The sequence below is a fragment of the Sminthopsis crassicaudata genome, chromosome 3 (genome assembly GCF_048593235.1).
Source record: "Sminthopsis crassicaudata isolate SCR6 chromosome 3, ASM4859323v1, whole genome shotgun sequence".
Taxonomy (NCBI): Eukaryota; Metazoa; Chordata; class Mammalia; order Dasyuromorphia; family Dasyuridae; genus Sminthopsis; species Sminthopsis crassicaudata.
Window position 1 is genome coordinate 114452305 of NC_133619.1, and position 26115 is coordinate 114478419.

The window sequence follows — 26115 nt, forward strand, 5'->3', positions numbered from 1 at the left end:
AGAATCAACAGAGATGCTAAATAAATAAGTCAAAATATGAATTATCTAATATACCATTGTATATTTTTAGCAATCTGTATTCTAATTTCATGTACATAAACTAGCACTGTAAATTTTTGGTCCAGATTTTATTACACTTCGTTGCCTAGACCAGATGCAATGCTGAGTAATCCATCCTTTGTAAGTACCATGAAAAAAAATGCCACATTATGTTATTCCTACTTTTATTAAACTATTGAAAGTATGCATTACAAATAAGGATGACAAAAAAAAAGAAATTACCCATTTTAAGTCTGAATATATGTTTTGTTCTCAAAATTATTGTTATATTATTATTTTGATGGTGATATCAGTAAACATTTATTAAGTGCCAACTATGTACCAGGCATTATTTCTTGTTTATTCACTACAATGACAACATCAAGTTACTAAAATCATTTAAATGTTTTTAAGTAAATTCATTTCAAGAAGAATTATCAATTAATTTTTCATATCTTCAACCCCTGTGCACACAATAATGATTCACAAAATTATATCTGTATTTTTAGAATTCCCCATATAGAGATTTCAGATAAAATCCATTTTAATACTTATTGAAAATTTTAAAAAAATTTGCCTTTTCCACCACACTAAAACTTTTGTAAAATTCAGATTTCTAATAATGGCATCACAATTTCTCCAAGTCTTTGGAATCTTTGCATTCATTTTAAACTGTTACCTCTACTAATATCCAACTTTTTTGTTTATTTTCTCCCAGTATTTTTACTTCATTAACAATATCACCAACTAAATCTGTATTCTCCTATTTACTTTTATTTTAATGATTAGCTTCTAGCTGGCCTTGTGGAGCCAGTTTTTTTTTTGTGATTTTTCCTAATCCCAATTATCCTCTGCAATATTTGGACTGTATTAAAATTTTAAAATGTAAGGTTAAGGTCAATGCATGAAAAATATACAAAACTCCAATTTTGTCACAAAGGTATTGGTGACAAAATCAGATTTCCTAAGATCATTACTTTTGTGTTCCATAGCACAAAATCTCATTAGAGATAGTATTAGGGAGGTAATTCATTGAGATAGAATTCTAACCTATCTCAGATGAGTGTAATTGCAGAAATATGTTTTAATTTCTTTTGTTCTTCTGGAATTCATGACTAGAATTTCCAATCAGTGTTCCATACTGATGCTATATTATAGTATGGAAATAGAATAGAATTTTCTATAGAGATGCCAGTGGAGTGGGATTCTGACCAATTCAAAAAAGCTGGAAAGATACCTGAATACTATTCTAATAAGTACCATCTTAAATAAATAGAGACTAATCACTAGTATGCTGACTATCAAATGATGGTGAATTATTTGTTTATAGAAATCCATGAAACAGATAAAAACTACAAAATGGCTACATGACCCTTTCCTACTCTTACAATGATATTAGTAGAATAGCCTAAAAGCAGAAAGGGGCAGCTAAACATTACATTATTTTTTAATCAAAAACAATTTAACTACTGGTATTCTACTCTATAGAAATATACTCTATATGAAATTTTCTCCCCTATATTCAACAAGGCAACAGATTTTTAGAAGAATCATGCCATATTTTTGTTGAAAATCTTATTATAACTGAAGGCAAAAACGTAAAATGGTTATAACTAAGTGATTCTCCTTTGACAGGAAGGAAATGACCAAGGTACACCCATAGGCATATCATCTTTCCCTAGACTGAAGCATGAATCAACAAGCATGAAGATAGTTACAAATTATATGATATCAACTAAAGTTTAAAAAAATGGAATGAAAAATTTGAAAAAAAAATCTAAACCAAGCTACTATAGCTTTTGTATTCAGTAATTATAACGGAAAAATGAACGTAGTTGGATGATGGGTGAAAATGTTTGAAAATATGATTTGAGTCTAAGAAATGAAAAGTACTTATAGATAGTTTCTTCAGAAATGTCTGCATTTAGATATCATGAATATTTTCTTCACGTAGAAAAAAAAGCACCTGACATATTAAATACTAGAAAAAAAAACATGTACAAAAATTAAAGTTTATCTTAAGGAAGAAAAAGACTGCTACTTTTGAAGTCAACTCAGAATAAGTTATTAAGAATCATTAATTTCTGGCAAGAGAAAAAGTTAAAGTCAATATCAATTTAGGAGAAAAAATACTACCACTTATAATTATAATAGATATAAGCTGACCAAAAATTTTAAAAGAAACTATTGAATCTTAGAAATAAGATAAGGTAAATATAAAGATTTATACCCCATTCAGATCCTCTCCTTTTTGAAGATATTCAACTTCTGCAAAAGGACAGTTGAAATAAGGAAGTCAAAAGATTTCAAAACTTTCATCAATCATCAAATCCTTGGTTAAATATTTTAAATTCTATTTCTTTAGAAGCAAGAAAAAATTGTGGATAAGAAAAGAAATCTTGGTTTCAGAATCAAGGTATATCATAAATGAAAATGAAAGAATAACAGGAATATGAAATATAACATCTGCTAATGTTTTTACAAGAAAGTATCAGTGAAAATTCTCTGGTAATAGTAGAACCACCATATTTAGAGCAATGTGCTATATGAGAAAATGTCTGTACCTTAGTACATTATGTGTATTTAGAGCATAAATTATTTTCCATAGACATCTTGAATCTAATATGTTTCAACTGAAATCATCATCTTCTCTTGCCTTCAAACTTTCTCTTCTTCCTAATTTTCAAATAATATGATAATAACATCATCTTCCCAGTCTCCTGAGCTTGCAACCCAGATGTCATCCTGTACTCTTACTCACTCTTAGCCACCTATACCATTCATTTGATAAATCCTATCACTTCTACCTTTGCATACCCCTCATATATCCCCCTTCTCTTTGACATGGCTATGACCTTGGCCTAAACACTAATTCTGTCATACATGGAAATAGCTTGCTAATTAGTTCCCCTGACTTATGTCTCTTCCCCACTCCAATTTGTCATCCATTTAAGCTTTACTCTCTACCTCTTGACTTCAAGACTTTTCACTTGTTGTTTCCTATACCTTGAAATCTCTTCCTCTTCCTCACCATTTCTCACCATAAGCTCCCTAGCTTTCTCAAAGTCCCAGTTAAAATCCTATCTTTTATAAGAAGTCTTTCTCCAAAGCTCTTAAGTTTAGTGCTTCTCTCTTAATTGTTCCTTCCAGTTTATATCTTATATTTTTTGTTTAAACATAGTGCTGACATATTTTCTCCTCCATTATATTGAATGTTCCTTGAGGGCAGGGACTGTTCTTTCCCTTTCTTTGCCTCTCCAGAACTTAATATCATGCCCAGAACAATCAATTTTTACTGACTGTCTAGATGCCTGAAGAAAATGAATTCAAGAAGAGCATCTATATCTCACCAAATATGTATGTATGTATGTGTGTATATATATATATATATATGGAGAGAGAGAGAATGACTCTATCTTAAATGGAGAACAGTTTTAAAGACATTGAAGAATTTATTTTCTAATTTTCCAAAAGAGACGAAAATTCAAGCAAATGGAAAATATTCCATATGATGATGCTATTGCCTCAAAAAATGTTGCTTACAAATGACATTGTGCTAATTTTATCAAGTGCTGGTATATTATAGGAACTTCTCAATTAAGTCCATGACCATTCAAATAATACACAATAAACAATTCAAGTGGATGAAGAATGTTTATTTTCCAACATGCAGTTGGAAGGGTAACATGTTACATTAATTTCATACTTTGGACAAGGATTTGAAAAGGATTATAAACTAGGTCCAGAAATAAAAAGGAAAAGAAAAAGTAGGCCTAATTACATTTGGAAAATTTCAGAATTTTCAATGATATAAAACTAATCTGTACCCCAACATCTTTATTGACACCAATATTTTCCAAATAATGGGAAATGGCTGTGGAATATTGAGTTCCTAATCTAAGGAGAATTAAAATTGTGACTGACCCAAAAAGCAAAGGAAGGATACATAATGGATATAAGAAGACAGACTGAAGCATGCTATCAGTGATCAAAAATCATTGTAAATATATGACTGAGAAAGATATGATCAGAAAAGGTGACCAGTCATATAATAAGGGGTGACAGTGGCCTGAATTGTGTACAATTGTCCACAAATCTCTCCCAGAGAATAGCTGTGGATAGATTCTTTTTGTAGAATTAACAAATGATAGAGATAAGAATCTGCAAAATGAGATTGTATGAATAAATCACTAATTGTATCAATGAAAGTGAATAGGAACCCCTTTTGCTGAGACCATAGATGCTGAATTAGAAAAATATGACATTAAACACAGGACTACTATATATTTACTGATGAAGTGGAGGTATACATGTCATAAAATTCCTTGTCCACTGATAATAGTTATGAAAATATGAAAATTGTAATAATAAAAAGTAATAAATAATGTTACATAACAAATGAGAGTTAAAAACTAGCACCATCATTTCTTATTTGTACTTAAATTTCATTGCCCAGTCAATACAAAAATGTTTATTGTATCTAGCTAGAAATTGGTGACTAGTATTCAAATTGCTAAGATTAAAATAGGAAGAGGGAAAATCCATAAGTGCAGTTTTTTTTTTTTTAAGTGTGCCAGTAACTGTGTAGACAAATGAATGGAGATAACTAAATGGCAATTATTTGTGAATGCTGATATGTATACAATTTAAGTCAATATTTTCCAAATGAAAGAAGAATTCTACACTGAATGGATAAGAAAAACAGAACATAGCTTTTAATTTTCATTCTATTGTTCACAATTTTAGTTTCTTAAATCTTGAATTTTTTTTTATTAATTAACTTAACTTTAAGTAGGGTAATTAAGGACAAACAAAAATCTGGGAATTATACTATTGAGAAAGAATGGGGTATAGAAATCATTAAAAAAAAAATAGTAGGAAGATATAGAAGGTAAAACAACATAAAAGTCAATTTGAAATATTTTTGTATCTTGGTAATATTGTCCACTCAGTCTGGTTGATCTTGTCTCCCAGGAAGCATTATCAGTCATTGAGTGCATAGGTAGTATTAGTTATTAGTTAACATAAAGTTAACATTCATTCTTTAATGTATATATTTTAAGGGATTGTTTGTGTCTGACACCAAGTGCTTTTTAAATATGTTTTAAAATTTCTTATATTTGATGACAAAATCTTGACTTTATGAAAACAAATGGGACTTCTGTATTTCTTTTGTTTTGTAAAAAAAGCAAGAAAATGTGCTTATTGAAAGTGTGATAAGTCACAACTTTTCCATGTGAAATGTGAGGTTTAAAAAAACACTTTTTAAAATTTTTTCACACTAGTAAAAAAAAAAAAAAAAAAAAAAAGAATTACACAAAGAAAGAATTCCATCTAAGCCCCAAGTGGGCAATTATTGTTCAACTAAATAGTTATCTAATCAACTCAGCAAGACAATATTTAAAACAGTGTAACAAATTCACAAATGGAAATCAGTTTAATATTTCCTCAAGCTTGGGGTTAGGTATACATCATAAATAAATTTATTAAAAAGGGTTAGTATCATTTGCCTATTTTTAATGATCCAGGAATTCATTTACATATGATTTTCAATGTAGTTATCCTTGTTTTCAGTATTAGGCTCTGGAATGTCTTTAACATTCCAAATTGTTTTGAAAATGGTTAAAAATCAAAACCACTCTGGAAAAGTCTAAATCAATGTTATTCAGTACGTATTTGGGTATTTATTTAGCACCCCCTATTTTCTAAGTTCTGATCTAAGTGCTGTGATGTTTAAAGAAAGATAGAGACAGAGAGAGACAGAGACTGGGGTGGGGGGAGGGAGGGAGGGAGGGTGAACAAGAGGAAGAGAAAGAAAGAGAGAGAAAAAAAGAAACATGACCTTCTGGGAGCTCACATTTAAATGGGGGAGACAAACATGAAATATATATATATATATAAATATATGTGTTTACATATATATATATGCATATATTTACAATATATAGTGAGTATAAATGGGAAGTAATCTCAGTAGGAAGACAACACATTATTTCATTTAAATGTGACTTTCCAGATAATAAGGTCACGCTGCACTATTTTTAAGCAACCGCCATATAGAGTTGGTCATAGTATGAACATATATGGAGAAAACCATTTAAATGTCCATAATCTGGATCTGAGTAAGAGTGACACATAGAACAGTGGTTCTCAAAGTGTGATCCAGAGAATCTTGGGAGTCTCAGAAACTCTCTCAGAAAGTCTACAAATTCAAAATTGATTTTTATTTCTAATATGGTAAATATCTATAAACATAATCTATATAAACACAAACTAGATAGCTCCACATTAATTTTTAATGGTATAAAGATACTGAAAACAAAAGTTTGAGACCGTTAAGAAGGGGACTACTTTCTGACCAATTCATATTCAGAATAAAGATGATGCTCAATCCTTTGATATAGTAACAAATAGGTTCATATCTTATACAAAATTTTAAATGCTTTACAAGGCTACAACATTTATATGCTGTATTCTGTTAAGATTTGCATGTAGCATATGCAAATAGCCACAATACAACAATGTTTTTACCATGCTACAGAGTATCAGGAACAAGGAGTACAAATGGTGTTATGCTATGTAAGGCTGACCAAGAGGGAATATCACATATTCTTCTAGGGATATTTACTACAAAGAGTGAATGAATACAAGAATATAAGCAGTAATCATGAACATTTGCTAAATACTGTGTAGCTTGCCTTTTTCACTCTTTGCTTTCAGTGAGACAGGCACATTTGAAGTGATGGGTCCTGAATTCATAAGGAAATATAGGCCTACAGGGTGTATTATATAATTAATCAACCCTTTAAATTAAAGCACCATCCCCAATTCATTTAAATGCTCAGCACTCAAATAATCTAGGAAGAATAATGAGAACCTACAAATTTAGGGAAAAAAATGCCTTTTCATTCTCTGCAATATTCTCCATTTTGATTTTATTACAAAGAGAACACTTGCTGGTTTTTCTAAATAGAAAGTGAGGATCATATGGGTTCTAGGATATGAATCAAAGGACACCTAGAGTATAAAATGTTTCATTCTGGTATTTAAAATAAGTTAAATTAATTCCCAAATCATTTATTTTATACTTTTTTTTAGTTTCAAAAAGTTGATAGCTTTCTAATTTTATTTTTCAGTATGTCTCATATAGCCTTGGATACTATGAGTTAATTCTGTTTGAGAGAATTTTTTTTCCTTAATATTGTTGTTTTCTTATTTTTTTTTTCTTGTAATTCTGGAGATGATTCCAAGATCATGACTTTAATTTTAACTTCAGTAGAGTAGCTTATTAAAACTAGTCAACAGATTGCTGATAACTTGGGTCAGGATAGACATAGTACAACATCAGCCAAACATATGTAATTAGAAGAAAACAGGACTCTAAATTATTAGCATAATACAACTAATTTTGTACTGAAAATAACAGACTAGTTTTTTTTTCATGCCCTCATATCTAAACATGACAATATTTTTGGAAAATGTCTAATCAATTTTAATAGAACAATTCTTGACTAAACATAATCAAAATTTATTGAAAATTTTGTTTTAAAAGGAAATTTCACAATAGAATAAAATATTATGCACCCCCCCCGTCCAATGGATGAATGAAATATGAATAAGTATATGCTAAGTCTGACCAAATAACTTATAATTATCACCCACTAGATTAAAAATATAATTGATGAGCCTAAAATGGAACTATATCCAACACCTGCTATTTCCGAAGCCTGTTTATAGTTGAATTAGAAGACTCTCCAGTTATTCTTTGATAGTTGAAATGTATATCTTTTCAAGGAGAGTTGCTAAAATATAAGAAAAATGATAAAATAACTTAATTTCTTGTATCTCCTGTTTTCATTGAACAATCAAGCTTATACTATGCATAATATTGAATTGATATAAAATATTCAGGACATGTACATGTAAATAAGACTCCCTACAATATATGTGTGTAAATTAATGTAATTAGTTTTTAAAAGTGGCTTTCCAATGTTTCTTGAAAAGTGCTTTTCTCTAAAAATCTGACAATTTTACTTTGTAGCTCAAATTATGTAGATAAGGGAGGAGAAAACATGTTTACCAAGGAAAAAATATACCAGCCTCAATTCTACCAATAAATAGTGAGCAATTATTCATTGAAATAAGGAAATATTTTGTTGTATTAAAATAATGCAAAACAAAAATATGCTTTGTGGCTTACAAATTACCTATCTATACTGGATTGTAGTCCCTACTACAAAAATAATAATAAATAGAATTTTAATATTCTACCAGTATTGCTACAAAGCAAAGAGACATGAATTATAAAAGCTCCTAGAGAACTAAAATTGAGGTTCACATAGAGGACAATTGAAAGGCTCAGTCTTAGTATCATCAAGAAGTAATAAATGTAACCAACAAAGAAGTCCATAGAAGAACAGGAGTTAAAAACTTCATAGAGGAAATATAATTTTTAAAGGGTTAATTATATGGCAAAAATGAGTGATACAGGTGGAAATAAGCATCCCACTAGTATTCTAGCAGCATCAAGAGAAATCTAGCAAGCCCTCTATCATATTTAAGTAGAATATAAATGACTTATAAAGTATTCATAATTATACTTGGGTTACAATATGCATAAAAGAGGGAAGGAAGGAAAGAAAGAAACAAGTAAAATCCTTTGCAATTCTAAATCTATGATTGTTTGGTTTTTCCTCCTACCTAAGAAATACGAATATACTAATGAACAGCAAAACATACAAGAAGAGACAGGTAATTTGGAGAAAGAATAAAAATAAAAGTTGGGAAAAGGTTATAAAGATAATTGTCCTGGATAATAGTTTGGAATGAGAAATAATATTTTAAAATAAAATACAGATAAGTAGGTACTTAGAAGAATCTAAATGCAAAGAGATGGAATAGGAACAGACATGGAATGATGAATTTGTGAATTTGGTTACTGTCTATAGAATTTTCAAAAATATTCTATTTTGAGAATTTTTATTCTGCTTCTTTAGGATTAGGTACAAAATACTATCAGCTTTCATAAAATGTTTCATTTTGTGCTCTCTACTCTTACCCTCTTCCTGAAAAAAAAAAAAAACTATTATGTGCAACCTTGAGAGAAATTATGTTCCTTAAATATAATCAATAGTAAATCAATTAAAATTACCCACAAATAAGCTAAGGTTTTCACTTAGATTTCTTATTGACATAAAACTGAAGCTACATTTTAAAATTATTTTCTATTGACTTCTACTGTAAAAATGTGCCTTTCATCAAATAAAAATGTTTTGAAAACACTTTTTTATAGAAAGAAAATCTCATACTTCTCTCTATATATGCTGCCCCCATGGACAATTTCTCTGTCATTTTTATCTTTAATATTTCTTCTCATTGAAGTCAAACTGGTATAATCTAAATTAAAGAAAACTGCAAGATGATATAGACAGAAAAGTTATATTTGCATGAAAAAATATTATTTTATATATCAGGTCTAAATGTTTTTGTAATAGTTGAGAAATCAAGGCATAAGGTTATATAGCTTATTACTATAGTAGGATTAAACATTCAGACATGTTTTCTCACTTCTTTCTAATGAAAGTTTCTGAAGAAAACTTCAAATCCTAATTCATTAATTATAATGTTTCATATTAACATTTGCATTGAAAGTAATTGATTTAGGCATTAGTCATCTTTATTATCATCAATTTATCCCCACTTTTTCACTTTCTGATGCACTAGCAAAAACTTGATACAGCTAGTAAAATCAAGAGAATCCTTTCTCAGGAATACCATCCACAAATACTGTCCTACAAAATATAATTGTTGCTCCTTTTAAGTCTTCCTTTAAAAAAAAATAAACAAAAAATGTTTACACACACACACATACACACACACACACATCATGTTTCTTTTCTCTTATTTCTTACTATCTGTCCAGCTCTTTTTGCATATGCCTACTTTGACTGCTAGAAACTGTGATCCTTCTGTCTGGTGTAAACTAAAATCAAATTCATGCAAAAGCAAGGACTCCACAGATCCATTTCTGCCTAGTTGCTGGGGAAGCATTTCTTTCCTATCAGAGGAAATTCAGTGGAATCAACCACTTTCATAGCAATGTCAAAGTTATCTTTCTTGGTTTAAGACAACAGAAATTCCAATTTGCTTTTCTATAATTTGTCAATTTAAGATAGTGGATATAGTTGATTTCCTTCCACTTTTACAAGAGTTATTTTCCTTTTACTTAGAAGAGTATAGTAATTTTTTTAAGGGATTAACCTTTTATATGATTTCAATAATTGTTAAACTGAACATAGCAGTTTTGAATCTTTCATGATTAGCATATTTTATGGATGCACATTACTAAAATTATAATAATTTTGTGATTTAACAGGTATTACCTGAACCATTAAATTCCATGATTTAAAAAAATCAAATAGCCAATTTACTTATTCACAATACAAACCACCTTCTAACTTTTGAAAAAATTAAACTAAATTTTTCAGTTTTTAAGTGTTGCTGTAGTTAAAAAATGACACAGAATGCTCAATAATGTGTTTGTTTTTCAGATGTTGTAAGCCTAAAGAGATTTTTTGAATACTTCAATTATAAAAACATTTAAAACATACAAACTTGTGCAATTTTTATTTTAATGAAGATGAGAAGTTCATTAAAGAAGATAAATATTTCATTAGATGTTAAATAAAACAAAGAGATTTTTTGGCTTCTCTCAGCACAAAATTCCTTTGAAAGATTAATTAATACATGCAAATTATGCAAATTAGACCCATGCAAATATTTTATGAAGACAATTAAGGGAACCATTAATTACTGCTTTTTTTGCTTCAGTGAGATTCATTCATTTAATTTTAATTTCACTTTAACTGTTTTGATGTATAATCTTGCAGCTAAGAACTTTATCTTTCCTGGTGGGTCACTTAAACTTATAAATTTCATCAAGTGAGCAGCTACAGAAATCTGTAAAGATATTCTCTGGACTATGTTTAGCATCGGGAGAAATTTCTGACACAATGCACTCCTTGAAATAGGGAAACTGGAAAGGAATGTGAGCTCATTCTTGGACAAGGTTCAACTGCTGGAAAAGCAATTAATTTGCTTTGGCTGTGCTAATATAGGGGAATTAGAAAGTGTGACACAAGACAAATAGAAATAATTAGTTCTCCAAAATGATGTTCTCATTAATATGGTTCGAACAGTAGAAATAAAAAACATTATTGTGGCATGTCTGCGTTCTGTCCCTAGCCATGGGAGGGAGGAGAATGTACCACACAGCATTTTTAACATCTATAGTCCATGGAGTGATTCTTTTTTGTAGTTGTTTGTTTGTATGTTTTCCTTTTTATCTTTTTTTTTTTTCTTTCAGAGAGATATATTATATATAAGTTAAATTCCACAGATGCCTAAAAGACATAGTTTGAGTTATCAACATAGCTGACCATCTTTACATAACTATATAGTCTTAGTTCTAAATTTTTATTTTTATTCAGCTTATTTAAATCCTTTGGGTTGTAATATGAAACTTGCAGTGTTCTTGAGAGTGATGCTGAGGAGTTTTGACATTAAAATATCACTCAATCAAATGCTCTTAAATTTCTGAGAGCAAAACACTTGTTAAACTCTTTTTATTATGCAATTGTGAATTTTTTTATTAAATTTTACTTCAAAAATACTTATTTTTATTTGGACTTGAGAAATATGTCAGCAGGAGAAGGAAGCATATTTCATGAATATAAAGAACTATGAATAAATTATGTGTTCAAACCTATTACATAATTTTTCTTTTACTGTTCACTTTCTTGGGAGAAAGGTAATACAATACTAGCTTTTATTTAAATATCACCTGTATTTCAAATTCTTACACAATTTGGTGTGTATATGAATGGAATCTAGATATAGATATAGATATAGATATAGATATAGACATATATATCTTATATATATGCTCATCAGTTTGCTATTATTGTTGTTGTTCTTGTTTTCCCATAGTTGAACAAGGCAAAAATAAATAAAAATAAATCTCATTTTAAAACATTTCCCTGGGGAATATAAATCCCTTAGAAAAAGAGATAAATTGTTAGTGTCTTTATGGTAAACCGATTTTCTAACTTGTTAGAAATTCCCAAAGTCTAAGAAAAACAATATTTGAAAAGTTCAACAAAATCAAAATTAGAGAGACCAATTTTTAAATTGTAAAATGTTCACTGATTTCGTTAAAAATTAATTTTTCATTCAATGATCCTTATTTCCATACAGCAAGGTGCAAACCACTGTTGTTGGCACTTTGAAAAAGACATATTTTGATACTATTGTTGTTTTATGAGAAATTTCCTCCTATCTATCCTCAGTCTCAAAGTTAAGAAATTTTATTTGCCCTATGATGTTTAAACTCCTTAAGTCTTTTTGCACCTTTTCTCAGTCCTCTTAAACACACATACCACCTCTTAAATTAGTATCATCTGTGAATTTCATTAATGTACTCTGTTTAACCACTCTTCCACATCATTAATTATGATGTTAAATCAAAATAGATCTAGCATTGATCCTTGGGGCCCCCTGCTACATACTTTTCTCCAATGCCATATATCACGATCTTTTGTTTATGGGTCTTCTGACAGTATTTAATCCACAAAACAGTTTTCACCGACAAGCCAATTTGAACTTAATTTTTCAATTTCATGTGCTATCAAAATTTAACATTTTATATTAATAATTGTTTCATTTGTTCCAAGGCAGCATGTTGATATGGTTAACTGTAAACTCTACAAACTACCTATATTTAGTCTCACTCTCCCTGCATATCTCCTCACTACCCTAACAAAAAAGGCTGTCATTTTTGTTCAAAAAATCATTTAAATTACAGTTACTGGAGACTTCTCAGATCATCGTGTCCAGTCTCCTTTATTTTATTAGAGATAATCTTATACCTTATACTAAAATTCTAAGTTCATTGAGAGGAAATTTTAGAAAGAATGTAAAATATAAAATTCTTCTTTTTCTCTATGACATCTTGATTTTTGGAAATTTTACATTCTATTGCAATATTTAACATGAAAATGTTAGTAGAAAGAAATATATTAAAGAGAGCAAGAAAAACCTGACAATCAGAATAAATGAACAAAAACCAAACTCTCTCTTGCTATACTTCTTGTTTGTATCATCTCTATTAAAGATTAGCTATGCCCCCCCCAAAGTGATTGGAAAAGGTATCATTAAAAATTCAATACTAACATACATACACATACACACACACAAACACAAACACACACACTTAGCTATTCAGAACAGGTCACCCATGTCTTAAAAACTAAACAAAACTACAAGAAAAACATACCCTTAATCCTGACACAGTCTCAAGCACTATTATATATCTAATCTCTGTTTTTTCACTATAGATTGCTCCAAAAAGAATAGTGTTTATTTTTCAGCATCATCAGTGCACTAAAACTGTGCCCTTGAAGTCCATTAATTGCTAAATTCAATGATCTTTGCTTAGTCCTCATTTTCCTATATTCCCCTGAAATATTTGATATTGTTAAACATCTTTTCCTTGGATTCCACAGTGCTGTTCAATCCATCTCTTATTGATCTGACTTTGGAGGTATTATGCTCACTTCATCTTTATTCTACCTAAATGTGAATACCTCTCAAAGTTTTAACACATTTTTTCTTCTCTATACCCTTTCCTTTAGTGATCTCATACATTTCATGGCTTTAATAATCAACTCTATAAAGGTGACTTCTAATCAATAATTGGATTGGATTGGATTTACACTTCTGCTCTTTCTTCAGAGCTTTAGTCTGACATTTCCAACTATACACTGACCAGTTATACCCAGGTATTGGCCAACTAGGTGGTGTGGTAGATAGAATGATGGACCTAAAGTCAGGAAAATTTTAATTCATATCTGGCCTGAAACGTTTACTAGTTAGGTGATCTTAGAAAAGTCACTTAAACTCTGTTTGCTTCAGTTTCCTCTTTTGTAAAATGGGAATAATAAAGTACCTAGCACCTAGTATTGTTGTGAGTATCAAATGAGATAACTGTATTTAGAACAGTTTCAGGAATATAGTGCTATATAAATATTACCTAATATTAGTGATGCATATTTGCAAAACTGTTTTTCCCAATTCTATTATTTTTGTTGGAATTACTATCCTCCCAGTCATCTAAAACAGAAATCTGAGTTACCTCAGAAGGAAAGTAGGAAGAAAGGAAGGAAGGAGAAAGGAAAGGAGGGATGGAGAAAAAAGGAGGGAGAAAAGAAATGAAGGTTGGAAGGAAAAGGGAGGGAGAAGAGGAGGGAATAAAAGAAGGAGAGAGGAAAAGGAGACAGGGAAGGAAAAAAAGGAGGCAGAGATGGAAAGAGAGAAGGCAGGAGGGAGGGAGGGAAGAAAAGAAGAAGGAAGAGAAAGGAAAAGGAAAGAAGGAAGGAAGGAAGGAAGGAAGGAAGGAAGGAAGGAAGGAAGGAAGGAAGGAAGGAAGGAAGGAAGGAAGGAAGGAAGGAAGGAAGGAAGGAAGGAAGGAGGGAAGGAGATAGGGAGGTAGGGAGGAAGGAAGGAAGAAAGAAAATACTGTTCCTTCAAAAACTATTAATCTTTTTCAATTTCTCCCCTACCCACTTCATGTAAAAGTGATTTCTCTCTTCTTAAACTTTCCTGGGGCTGGGATTTTTAAACGTGTGTGTGTGTGTGTGTGTGTGTGTGTGTGTGTGTGTACCATGAACTCCTCTGACAGTCTATGGATCTATGTATATAGTACTGGATACAGCATTAAGTACTTAAGATATTTGCTTGATTTAATTTTCTACATTCTAAATTCAAGTTGTCTTGCATATACTAATTAACTATAGATTGTAGCTGATTTTTTATGGTCAATGTCTGCATAAGGTACTTGTTAATATTAGTATTGCTACTAGTATTGGCTATTTCCTTGGAAGATAATCTAGAAACTGGGCTAGTTTCTGGTTTTTCATTCCAGCTCTCACTGCAAGTAGCCTAATCTAAAGAGATGCAGTACCCTAGTTGAACTATGTCTCAAAAACACAATTGTATTCCCAAGGCCTGCTTTGTCAGGACATATGAGGATTAAACTCTTGACTTTATTGGTTCAGGGAACTCCTAGATGGGAAAACCATTTTACCAATGTAGGTTAGTACATCTTCTGCAGCTTTTTATCTTAGTATTCCCCAGATCACTAAGACATTAAGTGACTTTCTTAAGGTCACACAACCAGCATTTGTCAATGGACAAGACTTGATCCTTCTTGGTTCTTGGTTCCAAGAGCAACTCTATAACCACTCAACCCTGTGGAATCTGAAAAAAATTTGGTTGAATTCAATTCAAGTAATATTTATTAGGTGACTGCTCTATATAGCATCATGCTAAGTGCTTCTTATTACATAAAATTATATAGGACAATTACTACCCTCATGATATTTATGTGTAAGTAAAGAGACAAAATACAGAAAAAATTGTGAGATGTAACATTACATAATAGTAGCCTTAAGAGATTTACTTTAAAAAAAAAATGTTCCAAGTCAAGTTTTGGGAAGAATCAAAAGACATCAGGAAAAATTTAAGAAAGAAAATAGAATTGTGTTGAAAAAAATATACACACACATATTATGTACACACACATTAATTCAAAAAAAAAGAAGAAAGAGAGAGGGAAGACCTTCTTGAATTGAACTCAATTGAATTGAACAAATTAATAAAGGAGCAGAGGCTAAAGAGAATGAAATGTATTCTTGTAGCCATTTCGTTAGAATCTCAAGAGCTCTTTTTACTTAAATTCTACATATATCTCCATGTTGAAATATATCCTTAGAAACTACATGAAAAATGTATTTCCATGTATCCTGTTCCATTGCTTACCAAAGGATTATTATGTATATTAGCTGAACTTGCCTATTTTCAACCAACATTATACAACCCTTTCTTGAGAACCACCATTACTACCACCACAGTATTTTGTGCCAAACAAGTACTCAAATTACAAATATTTCAAAAGTACAATGACATTTATCAGAGACATTTATAGAGAGAATGAACTGTCTATAGAAAATAAGTCAAAGGAGATCTACACAATTCCAATATATTATTGATATTATTTTATTTAATATTCCTAAAATCAATATTGCATTTCATCATTGCCTGGCTCTTTAATTTCATATATAACTATTTGAAATGACATCATGCTAGGGGATCATGTCAAAAAGAAATATTGAGTAAAAAAGTTATAGGCATTTTGAATTTTAATCATATTCACATAGGTTCATTAGTAACAAGATTTCATTTTAATAGCTCTTAGTATTCAAATTTAAGGGCTATGAAAAGTAAATTGTATGCGACTTGATAAACCTGTGTAAAATGATTAAATTCAAAATGTCCATAGCTTTTCCCTAAGGATTTTGTTTGTTTTGATCATCTGGCATGATATAGTTTTCATTGTTATTTATAGTAAGCCAAAATACATTCATTCCTAAAGTCAATGGTGATGTTAAGAAATTCCACAAAAAAAGTTAATAAACATAATTTTTCACTCATAAAATTGTTATTTAAAAAAAAAACCATTGATTGTCTAGATAAGTGTATAATTAACAATGAACTATGATCATTTAAAAATCATTAGCCTATTTGTTATCATATTTTGTATAACTAAATCAATATCATCTTAATTGAATAGCTTTGTTTGGAAAGATACAAAAAGATGACACATCTATATCAATGAATGAGGAAAATGTACCGTTTTGACTCTTTCTACAATAGATTTTGATTTATATTTTTAAGTTAAGAAACAATGTGAAGTAAAGTTCATAATGACTATATTTTTCTAACACAACTTTACTAATAATAACACTAATAGCTAATATATATACAATACTATGTGTCAGGTATTTTTCTAAGCCCTTTGCAATTTTTATCTCATTTTATGCTCACAACAACCTTGATACGTATTTGCTATTATAATTTTCTTCTTACAAATGAGGAAACTGAGGCAGAGAGGTTAAACTACTAAACTAGTTGAGTCTGAGACTGAATTTGAACTCAGATCTTCCTGATTCTAGGCCCAGCTCTTTATCCATAATGTACCAACTAGTTTCCTCTACTGCCAAGTCCATCACAATAGACAGGCAAGCCAGCAAGTGCTTTTGAGATACTCTCTGAAATCTCACTTTGCTTTTAAGCTTAGTGGATTTGTTTTTTCCCCCTAGTCATAGACAGATTTTTTTTTTTTAATGTCAGTGAATCATTTTTTATATTATCTTCTCTATGAAACTAAGTCCCTTTTTTGTATTAAGCTTCAGGAGTGAGCTTGTAAGAATTGAAAGTGAAATTGTCCACTAAGTCCTAAGATATTCAAAACAAACCAAAGAATAGTAAAGGTTAAAATTGAGCCCACACATCATTAATATATTTTGAATTTTTTTTCTTTTAATGTTTATTATATAGATACAGCCTTAAAAGTTTAGGTATGCTTAAATTTTACAAGAATTCATATAACAAAGTTGATTTGTATCTCAAATGGCATTCAAATTATCCATCGCCCACTATTTGATCAAATTTCCCTTTGTATCTAAGGTAGGCATAATAGGAAATTATCTATTTAAAGGCATTATTTAATGACATAATTTTGCCCATTATTATTACATAAGATTCAATGGCCACTAAGATCCCTTCCATAGTAAATTTATAAAATTGTTGAGAGATTTTTTTTTTTTTTTTAATGGATAAAATTCTGTACTTTCAGAATCATGGGATCACATATTTAGTGTGGGAGTGGCATCTTGGAAGCCATCTAACTTTCGTTTTAAGGACGAAGACACTGACATCAAGCTAATAAGAGTTTTAGTTTCTTACCAAAGTTAATTCATAATTCATAAGTGTCAGAAGCAACATTTGAATTCCAGTCACCTTATATCCAGATCTAGTATTCTATTCACTATACCAAATAACTAATTCATTATACAAAGCCATAAAAACCTGAATTCAAATCTTATCATTGAAATTTACTAGTTCTGTGTCCAAGGACAACTATTTTCTATGAATCAGTTTCCTCATATGAAGAATGGGGGCAATAAAACCTGTATTGTAGCTCAGAAGGTTATGAAGATCAACATGATGGAAAAAAGAGGAAAAAGTACTTTATAAACTGTAAGTTGTTATTGTTCCATTTTTCTTTTTTGCAAAAATAAAATAAAATAAAATGAAGAGAAACCACAATTGTATTCCATGAAAACTGAGAAACTGACATTGAGTCATGGTAAATGTAATTTATTTAATATATTATTTGAGAAACTTGACAAAAGACACAAGCACATCTCTTATTTTAAAAGTTCAATATTGGGGCAACTAGATGGTGCAGTTGATAAAGCGCTAGTTCTGAATTCAGGAGGACTTGTAACACTTCTTAGCTGTATGACCATGAGTAAAGTAAGTCATTTAACCTCAATTGTCTAAAAAAAAAAAAAATGTCCAATATTTAGTTTCTCTGTGCATCCATTTTTTTCTTTTTGGTCCCTAATTTTTACCTGTCACCAACAGTTTTAGAAATCTTTATGAAAATCATTCAAATCAACATTTATTAAATGGCTACTAATATACTGACTAAAATAACAGTTGATATGGATACAAAGATCCTTTTTTTCAAGGATACAAACTCAGTGAAGTATTTAGGAAAATAACTATTTTAGGAAATCCTGCTTAAGAAAAATCAAAGTGACAGCTATTTGAAGAATGAATTAGAGTTGGGAAGGATTTAAGTACAAGAGACTAGTTGTAAGGCTATTGCCATAGGTTAGGGAAGTTGTAATAAGGTTTGGTATCTGTCAATGAAAAAATAGGTTATGTTTTTGAGTTAGAAATAGCAAGATTGGGCAATTTTGGATTTATAAGGTAACTGAGATTGATGGGTCACAACAGGGGAGTTCACCAAGTATGAGTAGGTGACTGAGGGGAGAGAGATAATGAGTTTTGTTCTGAATATAGTCAGTTTGAGATGCCCAAAGGACATGTAATCCAAAAAAATCTAATAGACAATAAGTGATTTGATCCTAGAGTTCAAGAGAGATTAAGACTAAAATCAATAGATCAAAACCACAAGAACAGAGTTGAGTCTAATCAAGAATAAGATTCCCTCCACTAACACATTGTTGATGGAATTATGAACTGATCCAACCATTCTGGAGAGCAATTTGGAATTATGCCCAAAGAGTTATTAAACTGTGCATACCCTTTGATCCAGCAGTGTTTCTACTGGGCTTATACCCCAAATAGATCATAAAGATGGGAAAGGGGCCCATATGTGCAAAAATGTTTGTGGCAGTCCTTTTTGTAGTGGTAAGAAACTGGAAATTAAGTGGATGCCCATCAATTGGAGAATGGCTAAATAAGTTATGATATATAAATGTTATATATTATTGTTCTTCAAGAAATGATAAGCAGGATGATTTCAGAGAGATTTATATGAACTGGTGCTAAGTAAAATGAGGAGAACCAGGAGATCATTGTACATGGCACCAAAAAGATTATAAAATGATGAATTCTGATGGATGTGGCTTTCTTCAACAATGAGATAATTCAGAACAGTTCCAATCTACACTCAGAGAGAGGACTGTGGAAACTGAGTGTGGTTTACAACACAGCATTTTCACTGTTTTTGTTATTTAGTAGCATTTTATTTTCTTTCTCATTTTTTCTGGTTTGATTTTATTTTTCTTGTGCAGCAAGATAATTGTATAATATGTATGCATATATTTATCTAACATATATTTCTACCATGTTTAACATATATTAGACTACTTGCTATTTAGGAGAAGGGATGGGGGAAGTAGGAGGTGAGAATTGGAACACAAGATTTTGCAAGTGTTAATGTCAAAGAATTATCCATGCATATGTTTTGAAAAATTAGAAGCTTTAATTAAAAAAAAAAAAAAAGAATAAGTTTCCATCAAAACAGGTAGAAAGGAGGAGAAGATGAGTGATAATATATACAGATGAAGGTAGTCGAAGGTTCCTTGGCATATCCTTAATTTTCTCTAAAAAGTAAGAAAGTAAATATTTTGCTACAAAGAATTAGAGGTGGGGATACATTTTGGCCATCTAAACTAGCCCCTCTGTGTTTAAGGTTTTTCAACTGTAAAATGGATAAGATTATTTTTAAGATTCCTTCCAGATCTACAATTCCAAGGCAAAAGAAAATTAGTTTAGTGGCTTAATAAATTATGTGCATATTTAAAGAGCTTTATATTCTATTCTATGTATATCTGTAAATACACAGGAACCAGAAAGAATTAGATTTTTTATTTTAAATAGATCCAAATAATCCTTTTATGTTGTTTTGCTAGAAGAGCATTTGTTTTTCTATGATCTGAGATCAGTCAAAGAAAGAAGAAAAGCAAAACAGTTTTGATTATAGGAATTGGACACAAAATAAAGAAAAAATACTTTCAAGGGCATTTTAAAATTGGCTTTTAAAATTAAGAACTTCCATCAGTCAAGGCTTGTGATTTCCTCAACATAGCCTATAGGTAATTCAAGTTATCAGAGAAACTTCATACTACATTCACATTTGTATGAATAATTATTCTTTAGAGGGATAGATTTTTTTTTTAATCTAGAAAGTTGCATAGGAAAAGGTAATATGTTAAGAACGATTTTTTTTTGCAATGATTTCTTTTGAATTTCATAAAAGAAAGTAGAATGCAGAGGTTTTTTTAATTTATTTTTTCTCCCCAATACAGAATACCAATTTTGTTCAAATTATTTGGAAAATACATTTTGTTTCATATAATGCTAGGTTCAAGAGGCTTTGACTCTGTCACTTAATAAGCACGTAACTCTAAACAAGTTACAGACTCTGCTTCCTCATCTGAAATAGCCTCTTTCTCATCTGAAATAGTCTCTATTCCTATTTGACGCAGCTCTAATTATCAAATGATATGAGAGCTCTTTGTAAGCATAAAATTTACTTTTTCCTTTTATGTTTTCTTAATTTATTACCTTTCTTTAGAAATTTGGTGGCAAATAATACATGTAACTGTCCATTAAGAATTACAGTAATACCTGTGAAAACCTAACATTTCTTCTTTTTTGAATGTCATGATCATTTAAATAAATTCTGGTAAAATTATTTTCCTTAAAATAACACTATTTTGTGATATTTTTTTTTTTGAAAAATATGACAGTGAAGTAATGAAACAGACTGAACACACCCCCTCCCCCAAAAAAAACCCAAGGTGAATTTTTTTTTTTTTCTCTTATGATCTGATTGAGTTTTGAATAATAGGGAGAGAGGGAAGAGAAAGAAGGTAATTTATGGGATATTTCTACAGTTTTCCAAGGGTTCTCAGAGTTAAAATTATAATTCTCTCTGAGTTTTTCATATAGTCCTTTCCTATCCCTTGATTTTCTTATTTGTATTACATGTGTACTTTACTTATCTTTCTTAATACTGAAAGCCCTTTGAGGGAAGAAAGGCTGTCTGGATTTTTTTTTTTCTCTCTCTGTATCCAAACTAATGCCCTCCACAAAAGCATTTTGTAAACATTTTTTCAATTGAAGAAACACAGGTAGGAATGTTAAAGAGAGAGTGTGATAAAGATAAGGAAGAGGAAATGTCTAGTTCTTACAAGATTAAAAGAATGGGTAAGAAAGAAGAGATTGGGTGTGCCCCTAATGGAATTGGGGTGGGGAAAGAAAAGTTACAGAGATGTTAACAGAGACAATGAAAATTCTGTTAAATGAATCTGCAATTCCAAAACCTATATAGTTTAAAGAAAATTTGTGTGGACTATGATAAGAAAGAAGGCCTGCCTCATTTGATTTATTTAAAGTGGTAAAAATTATGCTCAATGGACACAAAACATATTTGATCATTAGATCATGACAAGATGTACATGAGATGAGCTTAAGACATAAAGTAACAATAGAAAGGAATAGAAACAAACAAACAACAACAACAACAAAAACTTGCTTAAGTTGCCTACCTTCTAGTAAATGACTGTTTAAATCCTCTAAAGGGAAGGGATGTCTATTCTCTTTGAAGATCTACAACTTCCCTTGCTAGTCTATTCCAGGATTTTATTGACTCGAATAAAAAAGTTCACCCTAATGCCCAACTGAAATATCTCTACTTTAATTTCCTCTTGTTTGTTCCACACCAAGGACAGAGAAAACAACTGCTCAGCATTTTCTTCATAAAAGTTCTTTATATACTTAACTCTTACGCTACTTGTATCTAAATATAAAAATAAAAGAATATAGCTTATTAAGGTTTTTTTTTCCCTTCATAAGGTCTATTTTCTTTCCCCTTAATCATGTTTCTTACCTTATATGAACACTCTCCAAGTTTTACAATCTCTTTGAAGCACCAATAACCAATATTATGCAATTTTCCAACAACAGTCAAGACAACATAGAGTATGGTATATCAGAAAGAAAAGCATCCAGAACTTGAGTGCCATAATCCTTTTGACGCATCCCATTATAACAATGATTTTCCTTATACTACCATTTCATTGTTCATTTATATATCATTTGAGAATTATAATTATAACGTGATCTGATTGATTATACAAGCCATGTCCAAACTCAACTTGATACAATCCCCAGCAGTGAAACAATAATGTTATCTTTATTCCTATCTGAATCAAGATTCTGATTTTGTAAGTCTACAGATAGTAGTAGTATATGACATAACAAATAATTACATCCTGAGCTGAGAAGTCTACTCTACTTGCTATTGACATTTTTATAAACTCTCTAGCTATATAAAGAAAATATAGGTGCAGTAGATAGATAAAACACTAGACTGGGAATCAGGATGACTTATCTGAGTTCAAATTTGGCCTCAGACACTTACTACTTGTATGACTCTGGGCAAGTCATTTAACCCTGTTTACCTCAGTGTCCAAATGTGTAAAATGATTTGGAGTAGAAAATGAAAAACAACTCCAGTTTCTTGGCCAAGCAAATCCCAAATAGGTTCACAAGAAGATACAACTGAAATAATGGAACAACACACAAAGCAATATAGAAAACACTGCTACTTAGCAACCAGCAAGTCTTAGGACCAAGATAGGTAAGAACACATCCACGGGACAGGGCAAATTGGCAAGGCCAGGACTTGGAGTCTATTTAAACAGGAAGAATTAATTTCCCTACTTGTTCATCCAGTTATATATCCAAACAAACAATGACAGAGTTAATCCTAAAACTATATATGGGATCTCTTATGTCCTGTAGGCGAATGATCCTGACTTAGACCAAATCAATCCTTTAAGTGATTTTCTCATGTGTCTTCAGGGGAAGAAGATGTAAGAAAACTGTGGTACATATATAATATTAAGAGCAGGTCCTCAGAGTCAAAGTGTCCTGGAGTTCCACTGTCATTTCAATGTGTAGATGACAAAGGAAAAAGGCTGCTCAGAGGACATTCCAGAAGTCTGTAGAAAAGAGTCTTGCATCAAATAAACTAAATGATATTCCCAGAAATTTAAATATTCTTTGGTCAAAAAGTCACCCAACTGAGAAAAAGCTGTCAAATGTCACATATTGGAAAAGGTAAGGGAAAAAATATGGGAAGAGTAATGTAACTATACAGAGTCCAGAATGGAAAAAAAAGACATATGGCAACAGTGAGTAGAGATGAGTCCTTAATCTTTGGTAGGGGTTGTACCTACTCTGTCAAGCTTGATAGTAGCTTTTAGCTCTAGAAGTTTTAATTGTAACTTAATAGACTTGCAAGATCTTGAAATAAGCCTAAATCCAAAACCAGGGATAATCAGTCAATCAATAAGCATTTAAGTTTCTTCTGAGTTAGGAGTTAAATATACAAAGACAAAAATGAAATAATCTTAGTTTTCAAAAAGCTTACATTTGATTTTAAAAATGATAAAATATACATATATAAGCATGTACACATAAATATCTAAAATAAATACAATGTATTTTGGCAAAGAGAGACATTCCTACTTGAGAGGTTGGAGAAGGGGGGCAACTGGAAAATTCTTTATGTAGATGGTGATATTTAATCTTGGATATGAAGGATCTAAGGGGATTTGAAAGGAACAGGTATAGAGGAAGTATGTCTCAAATATGGAAAATAGCCAATAAAAAGAAATGGAGTATTGGGTATGAAAAGGTCAGTTGACTGAATTGTAGGATGTATAGAGAAAACCTTAGAAAGTTAAATAAGGACCAAGCTGTTAAGACTTTTATGTACTAAGCAGAGGGATTTTATTCGTGCTTAGAAATAACAGCAATCAGTGAATAACTCTGGAGCTTATTAAATCAAGGTGGGTCATGATCAGATTTGTACTTTAGCAAAATCTCTTTGTTATCTAGGTGGAGAATGATTTGAGAGAAGGATGACTTGAGCCAGGAAAAGTGTTTGAATTATCTTGCACAAGGTTTTATATAGAGATAGTGTAATATTTCATCTTGTATTCATGTTGTTGAATCAATCTTGTTCCTACTGAACTTTACCATATTTTTAAAAGATCATTTTATCAATGTATCCAAGTCACTTTGAATCTTATTCTTGTCTTCTAGCAACTATACTTAATATATACTATGATCCACAAATTGTGTGAAAATTTTCAATATTGGATTATCAAAATTTGACATTGCTCTTAAAGAGCATAACATATAGATTAAATTATTTTCATATATAAGAAACAATGAAACTTGAGCAAGTTCTATTTGCTTTATTTAATACCATAAAGGACTAAAATGATATATTGGCATGTTTATTATAAGATTATGTGATATAGGAAAATGAATTTAAAATTCCAGAAAAATTGAGGTAAAGTGAATGTAGACAAAAACTTAATAGTAAGATCATAAAGTAATTTAAAAGTAATTCCTAAAATAAGAGACTATTTTTTTCTGTTTATAGCTATTGAAATGATCTCTCTTTTTTTTTTTTTTTTTTTGTATATAACTTATTCTACTAAATCTTCTCAATAAAATATTAGGATATACTTTTATGTTTAAGGCAAATTTGTTAGTTCCAAGTAATAATCAATGGATATGTTTACCTGTAGTATTATTAGGCTAAAGTATTAGCTATTTGTACCCATAGTGTTAAATGTTCTATATAAAATAAACTTATTTGAATGAATAAAATAGTTATTTTAGAAAATAATAAAAATAAGTATTGAATATTTTTATAAGTAGATTTAATTTTTGATGTTTACCACCTAGATATTCTTAGGTAAGTCATTTAACTTAAGCATTAGAGACTTCATCTGCAAAATGAGCATTAAATTAAATGGCTTCTGAGATCCTGTCTAGCCTTAGATCTATGATTCTAAGATGAATAACCTATTGGGTTTTGATTATTTCTACCACTTAATATATACCAAGGTGCTCCCATTAGCAAGTGTACTAGTTATTAGATTCTAAGTATCCATTTAAAAAAAAAATCATACTTGACATATGTCATCATTAAGTCATTTTATAGCATATGACCATGAACTAATTTGTATGAGCAAATTCAGTAGAATATTTATAAAATAATTTCTCAGGAATAATTTTGTAATTTGTTTTTCTTCTCACTTTTAGTTTATCATCACTTCTTTAAGTTCTTCTCCTCACCTCTTTAGTGCTCCAGAAATGCTGTTACTTAATGCCAATGAGGCAATACTTAGTCTAACCCTAGGTGCTCGTTTGGGGGTAATTACTTGGCACTACAGCAGTATTTAAGCGGCTGACTGCTAGATGACTAACTCCAGAGCCAGAAATGGCATTCACTTATGCCAAAATGTTAAAAATAAATAAATACATGACAAGCACAAAGATTTACTAATTTGCTTTGTCTTTCCCAATTAAGTTGAGTTTATTTTGGAAGAGAGAATAATTTCAGTTATGGTTGGATTGGGAGTGAGGAAGAATACAAAGAAGGATCATAACACCTGGGCTTGGGGAAGCTGGGAGATGAGAAGAGCAGGAAAGTGGGCTATTTTTGTGGCATTCCTGACAGTATTATCAAGCAGCAAATGATCAGCAAGCCACATCACTCCCCAGATGCATGACAAAGCCTATTTTACAAATCAGTAATGACAATAACCT

At 30.5% G+C, this 26115-nt stretch overlaps 1 protein-coding gene across 1 annotated transcript in view; it reads right to left on the minus strand.

Annotated features, from left to right (window-relative positions):
• Positions 1 to 26115, minus strand: part of DACH1 (dachshund family transcription factor 1) — a 482607-nt gene that overhangs the window by 13722 nt on the left and 442770 nt on the right.